This window comes from Ranitomeya variabilis, chromosome 4, assembly GCF_051348905.1.
Source record: "Ranitomeya variabilis isolate aRanVar5 chromosome 4, aRanVar5.hap1, whole genome shotgun sequence".
NCBI classification, from domain to species: domain Eukaryota; kingdom Metazoa; phylum Chordata; class Amphibia; order Anura; family Dendrobatidae; genus Ranitomeya; species Ranitomeya variabilis.
In genome coordinates this window covers 684,773,185-684,782,620 of record NC_135235.1, presented here as the reverse complement: position 1 = coordinate 684,782,620, position 9,436 = coordinate 684,773,185, and positions in this window count along the sequence as shown.

Here is a 9,436-nt window from a genome sequence, read left to right as displayed (position 1 = left end):
GAAGGCCACCAAAAGGACCTGGCCACCAAATCTCTGGTACCGAAAATCCCAGGATGTCCTGCCAACACCGAAGAATGAACCTCAGAAATAACTCTGTTGGTCCATCCATCAGGGACAAACAATCTCTCTGGTGGACAACGATCAGGCCTATCAGCCTGAAATTTTTGCAGCCCTCGTCGCAAATCTGGGGAAATGGCAGACAAAATTACTCCCTCTCTGAGAATACCAGCCGGCTCAGAGACTCCCGGAGAATCAGGCACAAAACTCCTAGAAAGTGCATCAGCCTTCACGTTCTTCGAACCAGGCAGGTACGAGACCACAAAGTCAAAACGGGAGAAAAACAACGACCAACGGGCCTGTCTAGGATTCAGGCGCTTGGCAGACTCGAGGTAAATCAGATTTTTATGATCAGTCAAGACCACCACACGATGTCTAGCTCCCTCGAGCCAATGTCGCCACTCCTCAAATGCCCACTTCATGGCCAACAACTCCCGATTACCAACATCGTAGTTCCGCTCAGCAGGCGAAAATTTCCTTGAAAAGAAGGCGCATGGCTTCATCACGGAGCCATCAGAACTTTTTTGCGACAAAACAGCCCCTGCACCAATTTCAGAAGCATCAACTTCAACCTGGAAGGGAAGAGAGACATCCGGCTGGCACAAGACTGGCGCTGAAGTAAACTGACGCTTCAGCTCCCGAAAGGCCTCCACGGCCGCAGGAGACCAATTCGCAACATCAGAACCCTTCTTGGTCATATCCGTCAAAGGTTTAACCACGCTGGAGAAATTAGCGATAAAACGACGGTAAAAATTAGCAAAGCCCAAGAACTTCTGCAGGCTCTTAACAGACGTGCGCTGAGTCCAGTCATGAATGGCACGGACCTTAACTGGGTCCATCTCCACAGTAGAAGGGGAAAAAATAAAACCCAAAAAAGAAACCTTCTGTACCCCAAAGATACATTTTGAGCCCTTCACAAATAGAGCATTCTCCCGCAAAACCTGAAACACCATCCTGACCTGGTTCACATGGGACTCCCAATCATCAGAAAAAAACCAAAATATCATCCAGATAAATAATCATAAATTTATCCAGATATTTCCGGAAGATGTCATGCATGAAGGACTGAAACACAGAAGGAGCATTAGATAATCCGAAAGGCATCACCAGGTACTCAAAATGACCCTCAGGCGTATTAAATGCCGTTTTCCATTCACCTCCCTGCTTTATGCGCACAAGGTTATACGCACCACGAAGATCTATCTTGGTGAACCAACTGGATCCCTTAATCCGAGCAAACAAATCAGACAACAATGGCAAAGGATACTGAAATTTAACAGTGATCTTATTCAGAAGACTATAATCAATACAAGGTCTCAGAGACCTGTCTTTCTTGCCCACAAAAAAGAATCCTGCACCAAGAGGGGACGAGGATGGGCGAATATGTCCCTTCTCCAAAGACTCCTTTATATGACTCCGCATCGCGGCATGCTCTGGCACAGATAAATTAAAGAGTCGTCCCTTAGGAAACTTACTACCAGGAATCAAATCTATAGCACAATCACAGTCCCTATGAGGAGGAAGGGCACTGGACCTGGCCTCATTAAATACATCCTGAAAGTCTGACAAAAACTCAGGGAGCTCAGAAGGAGTAGAAGAAGCAATAGACACCAATGGAGAATCGCCATGAATCCCCTGACACCCCCAGCTAGACACAGTCATAGCTTTCCAATCTAAAACTGGATTATGGGCCTGTAACCATGGCAGACCCAAAACGACAACATCATGCATTTTATGCAGTACCAAAAAACGAATCACCTCCTGATGTACAGGAGTCATGCACATGGTCACCTGCGTCCAATACTGAGGTTTATTCTCTGCCAATGGCGTAGAATCAATTCCTCTAAGAGGAATAGGATTTTCCAAAGGCTCCAGGACAAAACCGCAGCGCTTGGCAAACGACAAATCCATCAGACTTAAAGCAGCACCAGAATCCACAAAAGCCATAACTGAGTAAGAAGATAATGAACAAATTAAAGTCACAGACAAAATAAACTTAGGCTGAAAAGTACCAATGGCGACAGGATTAACTTTTTTCTTTAAACGTTTAGAGCATGCTGAGATAACATGTGTTGAATCACCACAGTAGAAACACAACCCATTTTGACGTCTATGATTTTGTCGCTCGGCTCTGGTCAGAATTCTGTCACATTGCATAGAATCAGGTTACCGTTCAGACAGCACCGCCAGAGGATTATCAGATTTGCGCTCCCGCAAACGTCGATCAATTTGAATGGCTAGAGCCATTGAATCATTTAGACCTGTAGGGATAGGAAACCCCACCATCACATCTTTAATGGCTTCAGAAAGACCATTTCTGAAATTTGCGGCCAGTGCATACTCATTCCATTGAGTAAGCACGGACCATTTCCGAAATTTTTGGCAATATACCTCAGCTTCGTCCTGACCCTGAGAGATAACCAGCAACATTTTTTCAGCCTGATTTTCAAGATTAGGCTCCTCATAAAGCAAACCAAGTGCCAGAAAAAACGCATCAACATTCACCAATGCAGGATCTCCTGGCGCCAGAGAGAAGGCCCAATCCTGAGGGTCGCCGCGCAAGAAGGAAATAACAATCTTAACTTGCTGAGCGGAATCACCAGAGGAACGAGGTTTCAGAGACAGAAACAATTTACAATTATTCCTAAAATTCAGGAATTTAGATCTATTTCCAAAAAACGGCTCAGGAATAGGTATTTTTGGTTCAGACATAGGGCTATGGATAACAAAATCCTGAATGCTTTGCACCCTAGCAGCAAGCTGATCCACACTAGAAGTCAAAGTCTGGACATTCATATCTGCAGCAGAGTTTCAGCCACTCAGAGAAAAAGGGGATGGAAGAAGCTAGGCAAACTGCAGCAAAAAAACAAACAAACAAAAAAAAACCTCAGAACTTCTTTTTAATCCCGCTTCTGCGATGCATTAAACATTTTCTTTTGGCCTGGCATTCTGTTATGATCCCAATGGCAGAGGATCTCTGATATTCCGGCAAGATAGCAAAAATATAAATACTGCTCTAGGGAGGTGGAAACTGGGCTAACCGCATACCTGATCCTGACACAAACAACTAAAAGTAGCCGGTGAACGTGCCTACGTTGGTTCTAGACGTCTCGAGCCAGCCGGAGAACTGACTACCCCTAGAGGGAAAAAATAAGACCTCGCTTGCCTCCAGAGAAATTGAACCCCAAAGATATAGAAAGCCCCCAACAAATAATAACGGTGAGGCAAGAGGAAAACACAAACGTAGAGATGAACTAGATTCAGCAAAGTGAGGCCCAATAGTCTAGATAGCAGAAAATAGATAGTGGACTATGCGGTTAGCAGAAAACCCTACAAAACATCCACACTGAACATTCAAGAACCCCCACACCGACTGACGGCGTGGAGGGAGAATATCAGCCCCCTAGAGCTTCCAGCGAGTCAGAAATCAAATGTAAAGCAAGCTGGACAAAAACACTGAATAATGCAAACGATCCAAATTGTACAAAACAGACTTAGCTTTTCTTGCATGAGGCAGACTGAAAGGAATCCGGAGGAGACCAAATAGGTGTGGATACAACGATGCCAGGCAAGAGACTGAGTCCAGAGGAGACTCAAATAGGAAACACCCGCTGCTTAACGACACAGCTGGAGCTCAGGCCTGCAACAAGACATACCTAACACAATACCATTAGTGACCACCAGAGGGAGCCCAGAAACACAGTTCACAACAGGAGGCCACTACTATCTAAGTAGACAGAGATAGGATAGGTTGCTGTGCGGTCAGTATAAAAACTAAAAGTCCACACAGAGTTTACAAAAATAACCACCACACCGACTCATGGTGTGGAGGGGCAAATCTGCGACCCCAGAGCTTCCAACTAGCCGGAATATTTCATAATGACAAGCTGGACAAAGAGACATAAATTGAACTGAACAGAAGGTCATAAGCAGGGAAACACCCAAAAAATAGCAGACTTATCTTAAGCTGAAAATGGACTGGCCAACAGAGAACTTCCAGGAAAGGACTGAATCCACAGGAAATACATTGACAGCTGGCATTCACTAAAGCCAAAAGCCCAGTTAAATAACAAGGCCAGGAAACCGATTAGTGAACGCAGCTGCTAAGTTCCACTTGAAACCACCAGAGGGAGCCCAAGAGCAGAACTCCCAAAAATACCATTCGCAACCACAGGATGGAGCCCAAGAACGGAATTCACAACAGGGGTCTAAGAGAAAACAATAATTTACAACTATACCTGAAAGTATGAAATTTATCTTTTTTGCTAGTAAAGGTGTCAGGAAGCTTAACCAAGGGTTCGGGAGAGTGCAAAACTACATCTACTGAATCACCAGGTCAACTAACAGCATGAGGGGTGGTTCCCTGCATAATCTTAGCAGTCTGTCAGCTTTTGTCTTAAGTGAGTATGAGATGTGGCAAGGGTCCGATGTTCCACCGAAAAATCCCATATCATGAGATGTAAGATGAAGTTGGGGTACAAGCCAGTGAGTCAAAGCCGGTCGGGGAATGTGGTATCAGAGACGGAAAACAAGAGGCGGGGTACAGAGATCAGGCCAAGTCATATACTGTAAGGAAACAACCAGATGAACACTAAGTCTCACAGGGTATACGGGTCAGCTGCTCTAGCCTGGAAGCATGAACTATCACTGCCGCTGGCCAGCAAACTGCAGAGGACTGAAAAAGCCCAGCTAGCTCCAAAACGAGGCAGAGGGGATTAACCAGTCCAGAGAGAGGATGGCAGAAATACTCAAGCTACTTACCAGGTAGCGGTGTTTTTCAGGAGTCCATGACAGCACTAACGAGAGAGGGGATCCGCCCTTCAGGGACAGGAAACCTACAGAGATAAAAGGGCGGCACCTCTCTCCCGCATCAGTTGGATTACAGAGCATGAGAGGACCTCCATTGATTAGTAACACATAAATATCTAACACAATTCACCTTGTGACTAAAATTTTAGAAAATTTATATATAAAAATATACTTATTGTGGTGAAAGCCATACCAGTGGAAAAAGGGAGGGAATATAGGAGTGTTGTCATGGACTCCTGAAAAACACCGCTACCTGGTAAGTAGCTTGAGTATTTATTCAGTCGTCATGACAGCACTAACGAGAGAATTACAGAGAAAAGAGTATTAGGGCGGGACTACTGCTTCCAGCACCCTTCTACCAAATGTGAGATCGCTGGAGCCACCAAGATCTAATCTATAATGATTAAAGAAAGTAGACGGAGATGACCATGTGGCCGCCTTACATATATCCTCAATCGACACCTCCGACCTCTCCGCCCAGGAAGTCGCCATGGCACGGGTGGAATGAGCTCTTACGCCATCCGGGACTTCTAGGCCACCTGCTGAATAAGCCAAAGAAATTGCCTCCCTAATCCATCTACTTAAGGTGTTCTTGGATACTCTAAACCCTTTCCTGACTCCCTGATAGGATATAAACAAGGAATTATCTTTTTTCCAGGGATCTGTTAAAGAAATATATTTAAGAAGGCATCTTTTGACATCTAATGTATGGAGTTTGAGTTCCTTTGGGTTTTTAGGATTAGGACAAAAAGTGGGGAGATTTATCTCCTGAAGCCTGTGGAACTTTGACGCTACCTTCGGAAGATAGAGGGGATCGGTTCTTAATACTACCCTATCTTCTCTAATCTGCATATATGGAGTCAGTCTAGAGAGGGCCTGTAAATCACTAACTCTCCTAGCCGACGTAAGAGCAACCAAGAGAGCTGTTTTTAAGGACAGGATCTTTATAGAAGCAGATTCTAAAGGCTCAAAGGGGGGTTCCGTTAACGCTGAGAGGACCAGGTTTAAGTCCCATGGGGCTAGTCTTTCCTTAACGATGGGTCTTGACCTAGCTGCCGCTTTAATAAAATGAGCAATCCAATAATTTTTAGCTAACCCACAATTATACAATGCACCTAAGGCTGACACCTGGACCCTAAGGGTGCTTGTAGCTAGCCCCATCTCTAGACCTCTCTGCAGGAACTCCAAGATTTTAGGAATATTAGCTTTCTGACCCATCACTGATCCTGAAACCGACATGAATTTTCTCCAGATTCTAACATAAATGTTTGTCGTGGAATTTTTTCTGCTCTTTAATAGAGTGTTAATGAGTCCATCTGAAAATCCCTTTTCCTTTAGTAATGACCCTTCAAATCCCACGCCGTCAAGTTTAAATTGGCCACTCGTGGATGGAGAATTGGACCCTGTGAAAGGAGGTCTGGGAGAATCCACGGTTGAGAAATGGACATTTTCCTCAGCCAAGGAAACCACGGCCTCTTGGGCCAGAACGGCGCTATCAGAATTACATGAGCTTTGTCCTCCCAAATTTTCCTCAGAACAATCGGGATCAAGTTCAACGGGGGAAAGGCGTAGGCTATTTTGAAGTGCCAAGGAATTAGGAGGGCATCCACCGCCTCCGGATTGTCTCTGGGGTTTAGGGAACAAAACCGACGACATTTTTTGTTTTCTTTGTTGGCGAAGAGGTCTATCTGTGGGCACCCCCAACGATGGGTGATCTGATCGAAGATGACCTGATTGAGCACCCAATCTCCTTGCCCGAGCTTCCTGCGACTTAGAAAGTCGGCTACGACGTTGTGTTTCCCTTTTATATGCAGTGAAGTGAGCGACCGTAGATGATTTTCGGCTATCTGTAAGATACGACCCGATACCTCCATTAAAGATCTCGATCGGGTTCCCCCTTGGTGGTTAATGTAAGCTACCGTTACCCGATTGTCTGAGAATAGCCTGACGTGATGGCCCTGCAAGGATATAAGGAAATGGCTCAGAGCTCGCTCTACGGCTAATAATTCTTTAAGGTTAGATGACATATTCTGTTCGGAGTGTGACCAGACCCCCTGGACCCACAATTCGCCCATATGCGCCCCCCATCCCGTGGGACTAGCATCTGTGGTTATTACTCGCGATATGTGGTTTATCCAGGGAACCCCATTACGTAGGTTTGGAGTGTGTAACCACCAACGTAAGGACTGAATAGTGGAATCAGACAAGGAAAAAGAACTATCCAAGCGACCCCCTAACAGACGAGTGTTTTACAAAACCTCCCACTGTAGGACTCTGGTGTGGTACTGGGCCCAAAGTACTGCCGGGATACAAGACGTGAGTGAACCTAACAGTGACATTGCTCCCCTCAATGTTATTAACGGATTATGAATCACTCTAAGTATCTGTCGTTGGATTTTTTCCAACTTAACGACAGGTAGACGGCATTCCTGTAACTTTGAGTCCAATATGAGACCCAGGAATTCTTGAACCTCTAGAGGCTGCAACCGCGATTTTTTCAAATTAATTATCCACCCCAACCTTTGCAAAGCTGCAATTACTTTGTGTAGTTGGGACGTGCAGTGTGATTCAGAATTTCCTATTATTAATAGGTCATCCAGATATGGAACTATGAGAATATCTTGCTCATGGAGTTGTGCCATAACCTCTACCATTATCTTCGTGAACACCCGAGGGGCCACTGCAACACCAAAGGGAAGTGCTCTGTATTGGAAGTGTTTGACTGATTCCCTTAAAAGGACTGCAACTCTTAAATAACGCTGGTGGTCTACGTGTATGGGGACATGATAATATGCGTCTTTAAGATCTAAGACGACCATAAAACACCTGTCAAACAATAACTTTATTGCGGTTTTGACCGACTCCATTTTAAATGACGGGATCCACAAAAACCTATTTAGGCCCTTAAGGTTTATGATTGTGCGAAAGGTATTATCCGGTTTTTTAATCAAAAAGAGGGGAGAATAGAATCCTTTACCCCTTTGTACTTCAGGAACCTCCACCAAAACGCCTTTCTGTTGGAGATCCTGGACCTCGGTCTCTAACGCCAGCTGTTCTGCGGGAGAAGAACGTATCGGTGTTATAAGAAATCTGTCCTTAGGCATGATCTGAAAGTCAAATTTTAGTCCAACTTCAACAATATTCAGGACCCACGGGCTATTGGAGATATTGCGCCACTCCGGATAGAAGGCTAGAAGCCTGCCTCCTACCCGGTCCGCCAGTCATTGTGGCTTCCTGTTGTCTCGAAAGGAATTAAACATATAGCCTCTACCTTTCTTTTTATTGGCGTCATATCTGGGTTTATCTCTATTTGATCTTGTTCGGTCAAACCACCTCCTATTAGTGCCACGCCTGTAAGAGGGTCTACCAAGGTAGGGAAAACGTTTCTTACTATCCCCCGCTTTTTCCAATAATTCGTCTAACACTGGACCGAATAAGTGCGCCCCTTCGCACGGAATGTTGCATAATTTAGATCTGGCCTGCATGTCCCCTTGCCAACATTTCAGCCAGATTGCTCTACGGGCTGAATTAGAAAGAGCGGCCGACCTGGCTGCCAACTTGACCGAGTCCGCTGAAGCATCAGCCAGATACGCCGCAGCGCCCTGAATCATAGAGAGGGAGGATAACATTTCGTCTCTCGGGGTTTTTTTTTTCAGCTGATCCTCCAGGCTATCCAACCACACCATCATAGAGCGTGCTGTGCAGGTGGCAGCAATTGATGGTCTAAGAGCCCCTGCTGAAGTTTCCCAGGCTCCCTTGAGAAACACATCTGCCCTCCTGTCCAGTGGGTCTTTTAAAGTCCCCAGATCCTCAAACGGTAGAGAGGATTTTTTGGAAGCCTTGGCTACAGCTGCATCGAGCTTCGGGGCTTTATCCCACGTCGCCGATGCAGACTCTTCGAATGGATACTTCCGTTTAAAGGATGGAGGAAGAGAACCTTTCCTTTCCCGTTTTTTCCATTCTCTGGAAATTAGGGCGCTAACTTTCTCTACTACCGGAAAGCATCGGCGGGATTTACGGTCCAGACCTTTGAACATGACATCTTGCATGGATTTTTCTGGCGGCGTCTGCTCAATTCTAATTGTGTTATTTACCGCTTTTACAAGGCGGTCTATCCGGTCAAAAGAAAAACAAGAATGTCCGTACTCAGTGTCCGAGGAGGATACCGATGTGTGAGAAGCTTCTGACTTTAGATCTCCTAAGTCACTGTCCTCACGTGAACTTGGGGATCCAGGGTCTATTATTTTAGACCCCCTACTCTGAGATTGAAATCTTGAAGAACTTCTAATCTCTTGTCTAACAATTTGTCTTAGACTAGTAGACCAGTAGAAATCTGGTGTCTCCTCCGCTATTAGACGCTGGATACACGGACCACATAGTTTTTTAACGTATTCGTCTGGGAGAGGAATACCACATTCTGCACATTCCTTGTGCTTGGACTTAGAGGACCGCTTTTTTCCCTGATGTGAGAAAGGGAATTAAGGGGAGACACAAATCACTAAGTGAACTTTCACGAGGATCACTTACCCCTATAGTGTCTGAGTGGTACCGAAGATTGCGGGGGGACCCT